The following is a 19786-nucleotide window of genomic DNA, read 5'->3' as shown; positions in this document are numbered from 1 at the left end:
CTAAAACAGCTTTAAGAAATTACGAGGTGGACATGTATAATCAAGTTGTTTTTTAGAGGTGATATGAGAAAAGCAATCGACCTTATATAAGGTTTTATATATGCTTCTGGTCACTATATACAAACGCATAACTTATTTATCAATTTTTGATAGTTATGATTTAATTTACTTTTTAAAGAAAATGATCTAGAGATTTTATTTTTATTTCTTAAATTTAGAAAATTAAACCAAATTTTCTTTAATAATTATATTTTATTTGTTCCCCTTAGAGTGTTGCTCATCTGTAACAATGGAGTGTCCTAAAAAACTAAACTTTAAAGGGTGAACATTATTAAATGAAAAAAAAAGGAAGTACTTTTGAGTCAAATCAATTGGTAGCTTGCTGGCGAAGTATTAGGGTTAGACAAAGTTATATTACTACAATTTCCATTATCCATCTTTCAGAGAAGCAGCTTGCTTCAGTTTATTCTATACTCTTTGCTGACAAGTTTTTGAAGGAAAGGCTCCAAACACACAGCTTTACTCACCATTAGTTCAAGGTAAAGGCTACACCTTTATGCCAAAATGTTCAATGTTCAATGTTTAGTTTATTAAGACCAAAATGGGTTCTTCATTTATGCCACATTACTTTCTATGGCTTACTTCACTTGTTTTGACTTTGAACACATTTTAGTATCATTTGAAAGAAAATGGCAAAACAAAACAAGGAATGGGTTGTGGGAATCGACCTTGGCACAACATATTCATGTGTTGCTGTATGGCTTGAAGAACACTGTCGAGTGGAGATCATTCACAATGACCAGGGCAATAGAACTACGCCTTCTTGTGTGGCTTTCACAGAGAATCAAAGATTGATTGGTGATGCTGCTAAGAATCAGGCAACCCAACCAACACTCTCTTTGGTAAAAGAATGTTTTTTTTTATCGCGTGTGAATTTATTTAAATGTTTACGCTAGCTGTTTGGGTTGGTTTTTGGGTGCGCAAATCATAGCTTAAATTCATCATTTATTTATACTTTTTTCCAGTTTTCTAATTTGTTCTATAACTTTAAATTAGTATCATTCCACAAGCCTACTTTGACCAACATCATTGTGGAATAGCCTTAAATTCTTGCTCTACTAGGAACAAGCTTTAAGAAATGCATAAAATGACTAATTTTGCAGATGTGAAAAGGTTAATCGGCAGAAAATATAGTGATTCCATCATTCAGGACGATCTAAAGTTGTGGCCATTTAAGGTCATTGCTGATTCTGATGACAAACCCATGATGGTTGTTTCATACAAGGGTCAGGAGAAACAAATTTCAGCTGAAGAAATCTCATCTATGGTCCTTACAAAGATGCGGGAGATTGCAGAAGCGTACTTGGAATCAGAGGTTAAGAATATTGTGGTTACGTGCCTGCTTATTTTAATGATTCTCAGCGACAAGCAACAAAAGATGCTGGTACAATTGCTGGCCTCAATGTTATGCGGATAATCAATGAGCCCACGGCTGCTGCTCTGGCATATGGCCTTGACAAGAGAGCTAATTGTGTTAGAGAGCGGAATATTTTCATTTTTGATTTTGGTGGTGGAACATTTGATGTGTCTCTGCTTACAATAAAAGGTGATGTCTTTCAAGTGAAGGCCACTGCTGGGGACACACACCTTAGAGGAGAGCACATGGATAACAGAATGGTGACATACTTTGTTGAGGAGATCAAGCGGAAGCAGAAAGTGGACATTAGTGGGAACCCGAGAGCCTTGAGGAGGTTAAGAACTGCTTGTGAGAGAGAAAAAGGACACTCTCATATGCTGTTGATACCACCATTGAGATAGATGCTTTATCCGGGAGCATTGACTTCTGCTCATCAACCACTCGTGCAAGATTTGAGGAACTTAACTTAAACCTCCTTAAAAGGTGTATGGAGACAGTAGACAGGTGTCTTGTTGATTCTAAGATGGACAAGAGTGATGTAGATGATGTTGTACTGGTTGGTGGTTCTTCTAGGATTCCCAAAGTACAGCAGCTATTGCAAGACTACTTCAAGGGGAAAGAACTGTGCATCAACATCAACCCTGACGAGGCTGTTGCCTATGGAGCAGCAGTACAGGCTGCTTTGCTGACTAAAGGCAACAAATTTGTCCCCAACTTAGTGATTCAAGATGTTACGCCCCTGTCACTTGGTATATCTGTATATGGAAATCTCATGAATGTCGTGATTCCTAGGAACACCACCATTCCTGTGGTAAAAAAACAAGGATATGAAAGATCCGCAGATTTCCAATCTGCTATCCCTATTGAGGTTTACGAGGTGAAAGGACAAGAGCAAGCGATAACAATTTGCTTGGTTTCTTTAATTTTTATGCAATTGCCTTGGTTTCTTTAATCTCGGCCTCTGCAATTGCCTTGTTGATCTTCGTTTTCTCTTTTGGATTATCTACATCATCTATAGCATTCCTTATCTTGTAAACGAAGTCATCCAAAGCATTAATTGCTTTAACTTTCTTTTTGTATTTCTGATCTTCAGCCTTGTACTTCTTGGTTTTTTGAATCATTCTCATAATTTGTTGAGTGGATAGTTTTCCCTTGTCGTTGGTTACGGTAATCCCATTCTTACTTCCACTGCTTTCTTCCTCAGCAATTACAGTTAGGATACCATCTGCATCTATACTAAAAAAAACAGTTGCAGGATAGCCTCGAAGAGCATTAGTATAGATGCAGATGGTATCCTAACTGTAATTGCTGAGGAAGAAAGCAGTGGAAGTAAGAATGGGATTACCGTAAAACGACAAGGGAAAACTATCCGCTCAACAAATTATGAGGCTGAAGATCAGAAATACGAAAAGAAAGTTAAAGCAATTAATGCTTTGGATGACTTCGTTTACCAGATAAGGAATGCTATAGATGATGTAGATAATCCAAAAGAGAAAACGAAGATCAACAAGGCAACTGCGGAGGCCGAGAAATTGCTTGATGCTAGGGAGAAGACAGAAACAGAGGTTTTTGTGGATCATCTGCACAGGGTGAAGAGCCTCATTGAACCCATTATGAAGATTAACTAGTTTGTTTTAAGTTTTTGTTGGTGAAAAATGTAAAACTTTATGAAGCATGCTATCTAAATAGAATTTCCAGTTTCAACTATCAATCCTTCAACACGTTTTTCTTCTAGATCTTGTTAAAGTGAAGGTGGATATGCCTATAATTATGTGGGGTATACATTTCTTCAATATGGGTATTCTGATGGGTAATTGTTTTTTAGACTGTTAAAATGCAGTGTGGATTTTATGTCCTGGTGAAAAATACAAACAACCAATAAGATAAGTAAAGAGACTATGAAAACCTTATTAAAAGTTTTAAAACCTATTTTGTACTGTGGTTTGATGGATTGGTTCGAGTATGCAAAAACGATCTTCATCAAACACAGTTCTCATATTTTCATTTTTTTTTGCTAGAAAATGATATTTGGACACTGTACAACGAATTGTTTATATAACTTAACATTGAATTTTGAAACGAGATATTTTTAAATTTAAATAATTTATGAAATTATTGTACTGGTGATTCTCACGGTTAAGAAATCGAAAGAGTTGAGAATAGACTTTTATTTTTCTTAAGACAAAGCAGTACATCAGGGTGAGCCAATTCAAAAGCAGAGTGCTCTCAAAGTGAGGCACAATAACAATACGTCAAACACTTTGTCTAGATCACACAAGGCAAATTAGCACCGCAAAATATCCCATCTGGAAATAAACTAACCATTGATGTCCAATGTCTGACCGAAGAGACTCTCGAGTTCCTTCAGATAATCCTCAAATACATCTACTTTAACCTGCTGGAGTAATGTTGTTGCCTTGGTCAATGTGGATGATCTCAACTCGCCCCTGCTGCTCCTGCCATACTGCAACACACGAGTACGTTGTTCCGAGGTCTATCCCCACTGCACATCCCTCGTTTTTTCTGGCCATAATCTTTCAACTAAATCAAACAACACAAAAACCGTTTTTGTCAGAAATCATAAGAGATACAACACAACAGCACAATCAATTATATGAATACGAAACTCTAGAACAACTCCGAATCACCTTGTTTATATGCCTCAGAGAGTGGTTTAGTCAAGTCAAGTACAATATAGTATACAATCCAATAGAAACAATGTTCTTCCATATATGAAAGAATAATAATGGGAAATTCAGTTTTTTAATTATCTTCAATGGTGCATGAATCATCCACCAACTACAATTGACTATAATTTTGTGTGTGAACAATTGACTCTTCTTATGTTATGGTCTTTCATTCTTTATATTAAGGAGAGTTCCGACAGATAAGAGAGGGAGAGTGGATGAACACAACAACAATAAATTTAGAATGTGTATGTTTATATGTTTATTTTCATTTTTTTAATGGTGAAACTGCTACTTTGTTTTCTAATATAAGTTTTTATAATTTTAAATATTTCGTTAGAAAATATTATTCAAAATAATGTTTTAACAAACATTTAAAAGTAGGAAATGAACTGAAAATAATATGATAATTTTATAAATAAAAAACAAAAACAAACATAATAGTAAAATAAGTTTACTAAAGACATCTCTTGATTGATATTAAAAAAAAAACAATTATTATTCACAGACATTTCTAAAATGTAAAATATTTTTTATGAGATAAAATAACTTAATGTAACATAGTTTCCATAAATTAAAATGTTCATTTAAATAAACCTAATGTTGTAACATAGTTTCCATAAATTAACTTCTGTCATGACTAATATTATTTTACTATTTTGTTGATCTTATTACTTTTTTTTTTTAAAGTGGGTGTAAAATAAATTATCCAAATATATAGTTCCCAATTAAGGTTTTGTCTCTTCAACCAAGTTTGCTTCACATAGTAAAAAATCAAACTCGCATAGAAAAAACTTAACAATCTATTAACTATGTTGAAATTTGAGTTTGAATATGATGACATAAATATTATTTTAATCCCGTACATTTCTAGTAATTCTTGTTTTGTTTAAATCCTGAAAGTAATTAAGTTGTTATTTGGCTCCTGTAAAATGTTTTCTTTATTTTGTATTTTATAAAATAATGCAATTAATGTTTTGGATGACTTCGTTTAGAAGATAAGGAATGTTATATAATCCACAAGAGAAACCGAAGATCAACATGGCAATTGCAGGAAATTGCTTGATGTTAGCCAGCAGACAGAGACACAGACCAAAGTTTTATCTTTTAAATAATCACAACCTTACTTTTTGAAAATTAAACTCTAATAAGTTGATAAGTGTGGAATTTTTGGTTATTTTTTATGCAGAGGACACGTGTGATACTTTTATGATTGTTTGTGTTGTGTTCTAATGGAAGGGGAAATTACCACATGAAATTAAGAACAATAACAAATTGAGCTACGCGTTTTCCGTCTCTTATCAGAGAAGATAACGAGAAATGGTTTGCTTTCCAAGTAACTCATGCATTATTTAAGGAAATACGTTTGCTTATAAATACTAATATCAACAAAAAAACATCTTCTTGTCCTAACACTGTGTCGTTTTCGGTACCTATTTCTTTCTATTTCTTATATTAAACATAACATCATGATTTTTCTCTGATTTTCTGTTTCTTTCTCTATCTGAGATCATGTTCCTTTCTTTTTCTTATCTTAATAACATCAACCCTAGAATTTTTACATATGTTACTCTTTCACCTCTTTGAATTTCTATCTAGAGAATTGCACCTGTTCTCTCTAGTGATTTTGATTAGATAAGTTTGCTTTAACAGTTGTACTTTTGCATATATATATATATATCTTAGTTTCCTATTTTGTACTTCTTGCCTTTTCTTTGTTTTGACAGAAGTTGTATATCTTTGATTATCACAAACAAAGTTGAAAAAAGAGATATGGAAACTACAACGAGGGGTTGTCCCAGCCATCCAGAACGACGGATGCAATTGAAGCCACAAGGGTCACCCTACAGATGCAGTGGATGTCGAGAAGTAGGGTTTGGACGCAGTTACCACTGTGAAGACAAGAACTGTGGTTACATCCTCCATGAAGAGTGTGCAACTGCTGTTTCCCTTGCCTTTCACCGATTTTTTCCCAGGAGCCACTTGGAGTTCTATGAGAAAGCACCGGGGCACCGGGTCAGATACTGTGATGCTTGTGGAAGGGATGTTCTAGGGTTTGTGTACCATTGCTCCAGTAAAGGTTATGATCTACATCCATGTTGTTTAAAGCTGAAAGATAGCATTTCTGATGAAGAAGGGCTTGTGTCACTCGAACTGTGTCAGAAGGTTCCCTCAAAGTGTGTCCAGTGTAAGCATAGGAATGTTGTGGATGGAATCAGAGGATGGTCTTATGTATCTTCAGATTCTGGGGGGAAATGTTGTTACCATGTTTGGTGTGTTAAGCAACTGATTCTTGAGAATTTGAATAAGGGCTATTTTACTAATGAGACCAGTTCAATTGGGATGAGTGACAGGGAGTACTCTCAGCTTGCAGTGAGAAACATGGACATGGTACGAAGTAGAAGAAGTTCGAGGAGGTTAGGGACAATGAAGAAGTACACAAAGATTGCTGTGTTGGTATTTAAACTGGTATTTTCAGCTGTGTTTGGAAACCCTATAACTGCCATTGCTTCTCTTGTGGAAGCCCTAGTTTCAGATTAGGAGATCCTATACAAGTGTTGTCGTTTGGTTCTTAAATTATGGCCATAATCCTACAAGTGTTGATTTGATTTACATGAGTGCAGATATGATGTTGAGTGAGAGTGTCACATAGAGTTCAAATTGTTGTGGTTTTTGAGAATTTCCTGTATTATTCAAGCTGTGGAAGTTATGGTTTTATAGAAGAAAGTATATGTATGTTTGCATGAAAATGTTGCAGGTCATGCAAACGAACTTCTTAATTGTCAAAGAAGCACGTTAGCAAAGTTCTTTTTCTTCTTTATATATTCTTGTTCCCATGATTACTAGTTTTCAAAAAGGTTGCAGTTGTAAACTTATGTTCAATTATTAGTGCACCCTTTTTTAGAATCCCAAATGAGAAACATTTGAATTCAACCCTAAAATATTAATCTAAGGGCAATGGAATCATGACACACTTTTATATTTGTTTGACACATAGTACAAGAATAAAATTGTCATAAAATGTAAATTTTTGTATTTTTTTAAGAAAAAAAAAATAAAATGTAAATAAATATAGTATCAAATGAATAAAAAATTTAATGGTGTCAAATAATTCTTTTTTCTAATTTAAAACTCAAAGGGCTATATATTTGGTTTAGTTTTAAAAAATGAAAATGTGGTTGAAATTTCCCATATAGATGGATGGAAGCTGATAAAGTAATATGATTGATGTAGCTTTTTTTTTTTTTTTTTCTGTGGAGAGCATTTGAAAAGGACTTGCCTAATAAAAATAATTATCTGGTTTTGTGAAATTGTACACGAATATGTTGAAGGTGTTGTAGCAATTTCTTGGTAGTTTGACATTAACAAACATATAGTTTCTTAATTATGCAAGTCATTGTCAATGTTGCTCAGCTGGGTTGTAATGGTAATCTTTTTCTTCAGTTAAATGCAGGGAAAATACGTTAACTTTTCATTAATTTGAATATTCTCTGTGGAAGACATAAAATATTAAGAAAACACATCATAGTGGAAAACTGTGATATTAGAATATTACATACGATGATTGTAAATAAACCGATTTTATTTAAAATGTGGTAACAATTTGATAAGTATTGAAAAATATTTTAAATCAGTTATAAAAAAATTTATTTTATATGCATATATTATATCGGTTTATAGAAAGATCTAATTTAATATGTATATATATTGAATCAGAAACAACTTATTTAATATGTTTTCTTTTACAATACAACAAGTTAATATTTTTTTTCCTATTTTTTCATGTCTAGGATTTTTGTTTATGAAGAAAAATCTTTTTGTAGTTGCCTCTTATGTGCTTTAAAGTTGATTATTTTTTACCAGAGATAGTTTGTTGGAAGAATGGTGTATATTCATATAGCAACTTCGTGGAAATTTGATGTATAATCCATAATTTTTGTTCTGGTGTTTAAGAGTTGAGCGATTGTCAATGTAACTAAAGCGAAAGTGTTGCATAAAGTTTGATGTGATGTAAATCATAAACAACAGCACCATAAGATTTGTGAGTTATATATGAATTTTTATCTAGTCATCAATGAAGATAAAAAATAGCTGCATAAATTTTGCTTTGTTTTTTCTTTTCTTTAATTTTAAAATTTGCATTTTTTTATATCCGAGAAACAAAAATATACTCAATTTATTTTAATAAAAATAACTAAAACGTGAATAAATATGCATTGCTTGTTTAAAGAATTAAACAGAACTTAGCCTTAGCTAATTAAGAAATCTAAAGTAGCCTTAGCTAGTTAAGAAAAAAATATCATAAACTAATCTTTATTTATAGATAATTCAATTTCAATGTTTATACCTTCTTCTAATAAGTCTCTTTTTAAAAAATCATCTAAATAGACTTCACGTATCTATTTAAAACCTGGTGTAGGCTGTGATGGGCAAGGGTTTTTCATGGTATTTGTAGAGGTTCGGATGGCTTGCTTAGAATCTGTAGACTAAGAGGAAATTGGGGGAAAGAGATTGAAATAGAGATGGAAAAAGTAGGATTTTGAGGGTATGGTGGTTGATGAGTGAAATTTGATGAAGATGATGAGGTAACCTATTTTGTATTTTTTGTAATTGGATTAAGCAATGGAATTAGGCATGACAAGAATTGAATCTGATTTTAACGTGAATATTCATTGGTTTCTAATCTTCTCCAATTGTTATTTCTAAGTGTAGGTTGAAGAATGGTCTGTCTGTATGTTGATGGTAGATGACTCGAGATTAATGGCGTTTTGGGGAAACAACAAAAACGAGAGTGTAATAGAAAGGAGCAATACCCTTCATTTTCGCGGTTAATGTATAACTAGTTTAGGAATTGTGAAGGTAATTTGGGTGATGTGAGTAGGTTGAGGTTACAAATGAAAAACTAGGAGATGTTTTAATTCACTAGTGCAAAAACAACGTATAACGTCACGCGTTTAATGTCGAACCACTCAATATAGCCAACGTTAAAAATAACCAGTGACATTGTTGAAAATAAATGCAATTATTAAACGTCGTTTAAAATTGTAATTCGACGTAAAAAGATATAAAACGTCGAATGCCCCAGCGTTAGGCGTTAAAGGGTTAGTGAATTCAATAAAAATTTGAGCGGAAGATTGAAAATTCATTCACTTTATCTTAGCGCGTGAGACCCTCTTCTCTGTTTAAACTTTTCTCGAACGAAGTTTGACGACCATCACATGTAATCTTTCTTTCATTTGATACAAATGTATGTTAATTAACTACTTTATGTATGATCTTCGTTTCTTTTCACAGATTATTTTTGTGTTCTTGTCCTTCATAGGCGCATTTTGCTTTCTCTCTCACTGGTGGCAACATTTTATTCAGATGAACCCACCTTTTGAAGATTAGTTTTCGTTTTCATTTTGAAGAACTTATTTGTTGAACTTGTTTGTTATTTTTTTTTGAACTTGTCTGTTGTTGTTGTTTGATTGAACTTATTTGTTGTTTGTTGTTGTTTTTTTGTTGTTGATCCTATATTATTGTTCATAGTTCATGCTTTATAAAATACCAAAAACTGAAATTTATTGTTTTGCTACTTTTTAGGTCTTGTAGAGTTGTAAAAAAGGATTGCAGTTAATTAAAAAAAATAAAAAAATGATTAACATCGTATTGACAAAATTCGAGTTAAATTAACCTCGTATATTGACAAAATTCGACGTTAAATTAACGTCTAATTTTTTAAATTCGACGTCAATTTAACGTCTCCCGATATGACGTCGTTCTCAAATTCGACGTGAAAGGTAAAATATATTCGACATTGTACACTATTTTTGTACTAGTGATTGTTGTAATTTGGTTCGGCGTGGAAGAGCGAAGGAGGAGGAAGAGAGAAAAACTTACACAAGGTGCGAGAAGGAAGCACTGCGAACTTTGGGAATGACACTGGAGAGAGTGAGAGAGGTAACAATGATTTTATTTAAAATTGAAAATAAATCCAAGTAAGTAGTTGTTATTGTGTCACATGGTTATTAAATGCTACCTCAACATGCCAAATGCTACCTCAGTATGTCAGCAGGTAAGAAATTTAATGTCGTCCACAATAATTAACACAAGAGTATTATTGATTCAATTTCACATAAATAGGAACCCAATTGAGCACTTTCAAAGTAGGAAGACTTAATTGACACAAATATGCACAAATAGAAATTTCTGAAATGATTAAACCTAAAAATAATACTTATACGAATATGAACAATGTACATTTTTATTTAACTATACGTTGTATTATTTTAAAAATTGCATTTAAGCATTAAATTTATTCCTTTAGGCATATTGACTAATTGAGTGTTGGGTAGAAATAAGGGAAATAAATATAGATATATGAATTTATTAAGGTTGTGATGTCTTGTATTTATTTATTGTCGGAAGAGATGGAAAGACGCGTTTTGTTTGTTTCTTTCATGTCATTTGGAAAGATGAAAATATGCTTATTTGCGGAATAGGTTTGAAGATTGATTTGTGTTCGAGTGTGAAGATTTGAGAATGTTTATTATTTAGGAAAGTGTTATTCTCAATATGTCTTACATTTTTAGGTGTGTTAATGGAGGGGAGCAAGAAGCATTACAAAGAGAGAAGTGTTTAGTTGGAGTTCATGTGTGTAGTGTTTGGGGGGAATCACTTCTGGATTCTAGGAAATTGATTCTCTATAAATCTCACTACAAAAATTACAAAAATTTTATGGAATTACTAATAGAATTTTATTGTTGAAAATAAATTCGTGATAAATTTGAATTACTAACCGATTTTATATATTTTAATATTGACAAATTTTATTAACAAATTAATTAATTATAAAAAAAAAAATAGCATCAATAAATTTATCAATAATCATATTTTATTTATCGATGGAATAATCCGCAAGTAATAAAAGGACCAACTCTAAATCATATTGTCATTACTTGCATTAGTCGCTCACTATCGCCGCAATGCTTGTAATTGCAGCCTCCGTCAATGGCATCAACGAACCTCCTTCTATCTGCGTAGGATTTTGTTATTCTCCCAATGGTGTCATCTTCAAGGTTCATTCGTGGCTATCGCTTGTCGTGCCCAGAGCTCACGGGGCGTCGTCACAACTTTCGCCTTTTTCTTCTTTTAATTTTTCTCTTTTCCCTGTAACTACACCAACAACCAACAAATATTTCCCTACATTGCTAACCATGTCACTACATGCGAAGAATGAAGTAGCAAAAAGGAGAGACAAAGGGAGAGCCCTGTGTGTTGTGTTCTATTGTAATGGATGACCAAAGGGGTATGAATAGTTGGGATGGATATAGATAATGTTTTTTTGGATGATTCTGCTTCTAGAATGATTTGGTTAAGAGAATTGGTGGGATGAATGAAGAGAATGGAGGAACATTGGAAAATCAAGGTGTGATGAAGATGAAATCGTAATATTTGCTGACAAAATTAATTGACGAATTTTTCTTTCGATGATTATCGATGAATATATTTTTTGTTAATTTTCGATAAATATATTTTTTGATAATTATCAACAAATATATTTTACGATAATTATCGACAAATATATTTTTTAATAATTATCGACAGATATATCTATCGATAATTATTGATAAATTTTTTTACAGTAATTATCGATGAATATAAAATTTTATTGGTAAATATTACCGACTATATTATTATTAACGGATTTCGATCAAAATCGTTACTTATAAATTTTTTATCTTTCCAATAAATTTTGATTGTTGTAATATTTTTTTATAGTGTCTTTTTATAGTGTTTATTTCTGTGTTGGACTTGTTTAAAATATTTTAATGATAATAATAATAATTGTAGTAGTAAAATAATGGTTTAAACCACTTTTTAGTCCCCAAGTTATATTAGAGTGTTCATTTTGGTCCCCTATTTCACCAATGTCAACAATTAGTCCCCAAGTTCAAAACATAATTTCAAAGAAGTCCCTTCCGTTAACTGCGTGAGAACGGCGTTAAATGTTGGTATGATGTGGCAAAGAAGTTATGAAACGTGTCAAAGGATGTTATGTAGGAAGACAGATAAGTGAATACACTTCGAATGGAATGAAAATTATATATTGTTGATGGTCGTGGTCGTCCTTGCCCTAAGATAGATATTCATGTGGATGGAAGCAGGTCAGGTGAAGGAGCTGCTGAGGTGAACGATTTGAGTTGAGGGTTGATGGTAAAAGTTCGTCGTTGTCAGAGAAGGGTTCATGTTCTTCGTTTGAAGTGTGTGCCCTAAGGTAAGGAAGTTGTTTTCTGGTTTGTTAGGTGCGTACCCTAACCACGGGATCTGGTGTTGGGGTGTTCTCTGTTTGGGGTTCTTGTTGGTGATTGAGGTTGTTTTCTTGAGGTGGACGAGAGGCAATGACAAAGAATCAATGTTNGTCTTGCTCATGGGGGAGCTCTCATGGTGCTTCATCATCAAGAGGAATGGTTGTTGGCAGCCAAATCTGCTATTGTGGAGACCTTGCCGTATTGAGAGTGGCAAAAACTCCTAAGAACCAGGGCAAGCATTTTTGGGGCTGCCCTAATTACAAGCGGACTCGTTATGAAGAAGTTCGAGGATGTAATTTCTTCAAATGGCACAATGAAGATAATGGAGATGAAAGGGATACTACAATTGGATGGCAAAGGAGAAAGATCATTAATTTGGAGAGATCACTTTTGGTTTGTCAGAAAAGAGATAAGGTCTTAATATCCATGTTATGTATGATGGGGTTGATTATCATCGTCCTTGTATGTCGTATGTTTTAATTTTTTTTAAGTGGTGTATCTGTCACATTTTGTGATGAAGAACTTGGTTATATTGTAATGGATGAGATTGAGTTTGTAATCAGAGTGTTTGTTGTAATGAGGTTGTAATGAATGACATTCAGGTTCTAATGAAGGTGGTTATATTGTGTTATTTTAAGTTGGTTATTTTGTGTTGATGATATCAGAATATGCTTCCATATCAGAATATAAAAGTACAAAGCAATTGAAATAAGATAATCAGAATCTACTTTCATATAAAGGTCTTTGTAATATAAATATGATGTTCAAATATTCTCCAAAAAACTACAAACTAAGAAAGAACTCAGACCAATAAAGATGTAGCTGTTAACCAAAATACATTTCAAGTNAACCAAAATACATCAAATATTCTCCAAAAAACATCTAATATCATCCAAAATACATGACAACTATTTCTCCAAACTACAAACTAAGACAATCTAAATTGGTGCTGTTGTTTGATCTGGTTGGGTTTGTTGAGTAATCTGAGATTCCTGGTTTGGTGTAGCTTGGTGTTCTGGTTCTGCTTCTTGTTGTGGTGCTTCTTGGTGTGGTGCTTCCTGGTGTGGTGCTTCCTGGGGTGGNTGTTGATTTGCTTGAGGGCAGTTAGGTCGTCTATGCCCTACTTGTCTGCAAATGGAACATTTTTTAGGAATTCCCTTTTGTCCAATCTGTGTATCATCTTTCCTTTGCTCCCAACCTTCAAGTCTTCTTTTCTTTCGTGGTCTCCCTGGCAAGATTCTTTTTGGTGGAGGCTCAATGTCGGGTGTTAAAGTCCTTTGCCATAGATGAGGACCATTCAGAGGGTAAATGATGGGGTTGTATGTTTCTTCATACGTACAAGTCCTAAACCAAAGTGGCAAGTATTCTTCAGGATTAAGAAAACTCATTCACATTTCTATAACCCATCTCTTTTAGTATAGCCATTATTTCAAAAAAACTCCATCTGTCTGGGTCAATGATCAACCTACTAGTTTGACCTCCATGATATCCAAATGTCCCAGTATTAAGAAACTTTCCCCCATGGTGAAACACAACCACGACATCACAGTTGGACATTTTGGTCAATGTTCAACTATAAAATTCCTATATAAAAGTAAATGTCAGAATAAATTCTAAACATGNTACCACCCCCTTACACATTACTAACTATCATACTCAATTCAAAGTTTTTGACCTACACCTATACACGTGCACTGATGATTAAATAAAGATGCATCAACCACACAGAAAAACAAACAAACANAGAATAAANAATTTCATATTCAGTTTGGGGACCAAATACATACAAAAATAGTGCCCCAAAGTCATCAAACAACGGGACCACATCAGAGACAACAAAACACAGTAGGGGACCACGCGTGAACACAGTCAGGGGACAAGGACACNACAGACTGCCATGGGGGACCCCAGCAACATAAAATAACTCATGAAAAACGTACCTTTCACCTTTTCCTTTCGAAGGAACTCCACGCTGACNAACCACGCGTCGAAGGAACACACTCCTTTGGACACGAATCTCCCTACCACAAACACTTACACTGCTCCTTTGGACACGANTCTCCTTCGAACCAACCAACCTCTGTCTCACAGAATCACAGAACCAAGCAATTCCCCAACCCTCGAAAAACAATTCCCAATTTGACTCTGCCCCAATTTCACTGTGACCTAATTTTTATCCCAAACCCCAAACTTAATTTAACCACGTTTTACAAAACATAAACAATTACCTTTATTTTACACGACCCCTTTTCATTGCCTGCCACGTCAACGATAATAGGACACCTGCCATGCACAGTCATTCCAACGTTAACATTTTTTAACGCTGTTAACGGAAGGGACTTATTTGAAATTATGTTTTGAACTTGGGGACTAATTGTTGACATTGGTGAAATAGGGGACCAAAATGAACACTCAAATATAACTTGGGGACTAAAAAGTGGTTTAAACCTAAAATAATAATGACAAAAAAAAAATTCTTTCTATAAACATAATTGAATATTAAAATAATATAACCTTGAGGAATGATAAGGTAGTATAATAATGGATCTAAAATGATTGTCATAATTTGAATTTAGTTCTAAGTTATATAATGAATTTATGTTCTAATTTTTTTCTTCTGAGTTTTAGGACAAAATTATTATTCTTATATTGTTTCTTCCACTAAAGGATGAAAAATCTTAGAATAAAATATGTTTAAGTTTCTTGTTAAAAAATAGATTAAAATTAAGATCCTATAGTGAAAATCGTACGAGAGAAAGAGTGAAATCATATACTTTTATGAATTATATAGTTTTACATAGAAGATAAATGTAGTTAATTTTAAAGGTGTTCAATTAAGACAATTAAACTATTTATTTTAAGATTAAGTGAGGTATTATAATCGTGTGAGAACCATTCAGGGAAAACATAACTCCATATTTATTTTTTATACAACAGGCATAGAATTGACTCTATTATATATTTTCATTAGAATTTAAATGTTGAAGAGTGTTGGGACATTATTAATTCTATAACTTAGCGTGTGTTCCATGAAGGTGATTCACTGTTGTGAGAATTGCTGAAGATGGATTTAAGAAAAATTTTTGTTCGTTTCTGCTGATATGCGAGCGAGTGAAAGTGCTGATTTGCAGAAGAAAACACTTTTCTCATCTTCGATCATGGCGCGGATTTGCAAAGATTTAGGGTGATTTCTCTCTTTTATCCTTATTACTTTTTTTGAATGTAATAATAAGATTGTTTTCTTCATGAGCACAGATTAAAAGCACTTTTCAGAAAACATAAATTAATAATAATAATTATTATTATTATTATTTATTTCAATTTAATAAATTATCATTTTTTACATTTTAATAATTAAATTTATTTTTTACTTTTTATAAAATTTTTTACAATTAAATATAACATTAACAATTATCATTTTATATTATATAAATAATTAGGGACATTTTGGTAATCTTCAATTTCTACCCATTAAACAATATTTTAAATCTATCACATCAATCAAATCCTACACTAATTCTCACAAACTTTAATTCCAAATCTATTCTCAATTACTCACAAATCCACTAAAAAAACAAAAAAAAAAATCACTCTCAAATCCACTCAAATCCATTTAAATCATCTCCCTCAAATCATCTCTCCCAAATCACCTCAAAAGAACACACCCTTAGTCTACTTAAAATCTCATAAATTATTAATATTATGTATTTATTTTTATTATATTATATCACTTACGTCTTGATTCAATAAATATATTAAAAAGCGCAATGTAATAAAATTTTTAAATTTTTTTTATTATAAATAAGCTTAACTTTTTTCTCTTTAAACTATATTTTTATATTATAACTAAATCTACATCTAAAAAATTTAATAAATTTATTATTTTGTTATTATTTGTTATATTATTAAAATATTTTAAAATTAAATATTATTATAGTAAGAATATAGCTTCATTATCCGTGTTCTCCCTATATACAACTAATATTTTACAATACAATTAATGTTTTGTCAGAAATACCAACTTCATAATAAATACCCACTCTCTTTCACAAATCCTAACTTTCCGTCTACAAACTAGAAACTGAAGAAGCGATCAACTTGCTACCTCTCCGCAAAAGTTAGGTAAAAACAATATCTAAGTTATCCGAAAAATATCACTGTAATATGAGGATATAATAAAGATCATTATCGTCGTTTTTTTTTCATCCATCTTACTAAAATCGTGTCAGTTAAAACGATTTTTTAGTTCCACAAATGAAGGAAAATTGTATACTATCACACTATCAATGGGTGCGAGTCTGTTCTTTTCCAATTTCTTTGCTTGCGATGCACGAAGAGACCCTGTTGATCGGAACAACTCAGAGGTGTTTGGGGTCATTTTCTTATTTTTACTAAGTATAAAAATTAATCCTTCATATTCATCCATACTTCTATGCTTCTTCTATCTTACAGTATTCATTCATACAAGGAAGAATGGCCAAAGACAAAAAGGGATTGGCAATAGGAATCGACCTTGGTACAACATACTCCTGTGTTGCAGTATGGCAGCAACAACATAATAGGGTGGAGATCATTCATAATGATCAAGGCAACAATACCACTCCTTCTTGTGTTGCTTTCACGGACCATGAAAGGTTGATAGGAGATGCTGCTAAAAATCAGGCTCATTCTAATTCAGAGAACACCATCTTCGGTATATTTTTACTCTTTAACTATTACTTGTTTTTTCCTTTCCATGATTTTCCTGTAAACTTTTAGCAGGAAAAATAGACCACCAAAATGTATTTTTTTTACTCTTGCAGATGCTAAGAGGTTGATCGGTAGGAAATACAGTGACCCACTTGTTCAGAAAGACAAAATGTTGTGGCCATTTAAGGTTGTTGCCGGTGTCAATGACAAACCCATGATTTCTGTTAAGTACAAGGGTCAGGAGAAGCGCCTTTGTGCGGAGGAAATATCATCCATGGTCCTCTCAAAGATGCGGGACATTGCAGAGGCATACTTGGAAAAGCCGGTGAAGAATGCGGTGGTTACTGTGCCTGCCTATTTCAATGATTCTCAACGCAAAGCTACCATGGATGCTGGTGTTATTATAGGTCTCAATGTCATTCGTATAATCAATGAACCGACGGCTGCAGCAATTGCATACGGTCTTGATAAAAGAAATGATTGTGTTAGACAGCGAAATATTTTTGTTTTTGACTTTGGAGGTGGTACATTCGATGTGTCTATTCTCACTATTAAGAACAAAGTCTTTCAAGTTAAGGCCACGGCTGGAAACACTCACCTTGGCGGAGAGGACATTGATAATAGAATGATGAACTACTTTGTGGAGGAGATGAAAAGGAAAAGTAAAGTTGACATAAGTGGGAATCCACGTGCCTTAAGGAGGTTGAAAAGTGCTTGCGAGAGAGCAAAAAGGACACTGTCATCTGCTGTTACTACAAGCATCGAGATAGATGGTTTATTTCAAGGCATTGATTTGCTTTCTTCAATAACCCGAGCAAAATTTGAAGAAATCAATATGGAGCTCTTTGAAGAATGTATGAAAACAGTAGATACGTGTCTTAAGGATGCTAAGATGGAGAAAAGTAGTGTGCATGATGTTGTCCTTGTTGGTGGTTCTTCTAGGATTCCCAAAATGCAGCAGCTACTTCAAGACTTTTTCAATGGGAAGGTTCTTTGCAAGAGCGTAAACCCTGATGAGGCTGTTGCTTATGGTGCAGCTGTGCAGGCTGCTCTCTTGAGTAAAGGCATTAAGAATGTTCCAGATTTGGTATTGAATGATGTTACTCCGCTTTCACTTGGCATATTGGTAAAGGGGGATCTCATGAGTGTTGTGATTCCTAGGAACACTGATATTCCTATAAAGAAGACACAAGTTTTTGAGACGTCCGAAGATAAAGATGTCCAATTCTCAGTCAAGATTGAGGTTTATGAGGGCGAGAGAGTGAAAGCCAATGATAATAATTTGTTGGGTTCTTTTATTTTGTCTGACCATCCCCCAGCTGCTCGTGGCTATCCTTTAGATGTGACTTTTGCAATAAATGAAAACGGCATTCTTTCCGTTTCTGCTGAGGATAAAGTAACCGGTAATAGGAATGAAATTACAATATCCAAAGGGAGACTATCAAATGAAGAAATTAGTAAAATGATAAAAGAAGCAGAGAATTATAAGTCTGAAGATGAGAAGTTTCTTAAGAAGGCCAATGCAATGAATGCTTTAGATGATCATGTTTATAAGATCGGAAAGGCTTTAAAGAGGGAGGATATAAGCTCAAAGTTGAGCTGGAAAGAAAAGGAAGATATAATGTCTAAAATTTCTAGAGCCACTGATATGCTTGATAGTCGGAAGCAGATGGAAGATATAGTTGCTATTGAAGACTTTCTGAAAGATCTTAAAGCAATCAGGGAACGAATTATGGTCGAGGAAAAGGTTGGTAAAAGGAAAGATGTTATTCCGCTTTCACTTGGCATATCTATAAAGGGGGATCTCATGAATGTTGTGATTCCTAGGAACACTATTATTCCTATAAAGAAGAAAAAAGTTGTTCTGACAACCGAAGATAACCAATTCTCAGTCAAGATTGAGGTTTATGAGGGCGAGAGAATGAAAGCCAGTGATAATAATTTGTTGGGTTCTTTTTGTATTTCTGGCTTTCCCCGAGCTCCTCGTGGCTATCCTTATGATGTGACTTTTGCAATAAATGAAAATGGCATTCTTTCCGTTTCTGCTGAGGAAAAAGTAACAGGTAATAGGAATGGTATTATAATATCCAATGACAAAGGAAGATTATCGACTGCAGAAATTATTAAAATGATAAAAGAAGCTGAGAATTATAAGTCTGAAGATGAGAAGTTTCTTAAGAAGGCCAAAGCAATGAATGCTTTAGATGATCAAGTTTATGAGATCGGAAAGGCTTTAAAGAGAGAGTACATCAGCTCAAAGTTGAGCCGGAAAGAAAAGGAAGATATTATGTCTAAAATTTTAAGAGCCACTGATATGCTTGATAGTCAGAACGAGATGGAAGATATAGCTGCTATTGAAGACTTTATGAAAGATCTTAAAGCAATCAGTAAACGAATTATGGTCGTAGAAAAGGTTGGTAAAATCAAACTAGTTTTTGTGGATCATCTGCACAGGGTGAAGATGCTCATTAAATCCATTATGAAAATCAAGTAGTTTGTTTTAAGTTTTATGTTGGTGAAAAAGGTAAAATTTTATGAACCATGATATCTAAATAACATAGAATTTTCAGTTTCAGTCAACATGTGTTGGAATAAAATTTAAAATTTATTTATAATTTTGTTTGAGTTTTAATTTTTTGTTGTTGATCTCTGTTTTTTAGTTGCCATCTATGGTTTTTTTTTTCCAGTTTTAGTATAAT

The 19786-nt window shown here is 33.2% G+C and overlaps 1 pseudogene; it reads left to right on the top strand.

Annotated features, from left to right (window-relative positions):
• Positions 1 to 392: 392 nt before the first annotated feature.
• Positions 393 to 19581, top strand: LOC106758551 (annotated as a pseudogene).
• The last annotated feature ends 205 nt before the right edge of the window (positions 19582 to 19786 follow it).

Source organism: Vigna radiata, chromosome 4 (assembly GCF_000741045.1).
Source record: "Vigna radiata var. radiata cultivar VC1973A chromosome 4, Vradiata_ver6, whole genome shotgun sequence".
In the NCBI taxonomy this organism is placed as follows: Eukaryota; Viridiplantae; Streptophyta; class Magnoliopsida; order Fabales; family Fabaceae; genus Vigna; species Vigna radiata.
This window is presented reverse-complemented; position numbering and strand designations above follow the sequence as displayed.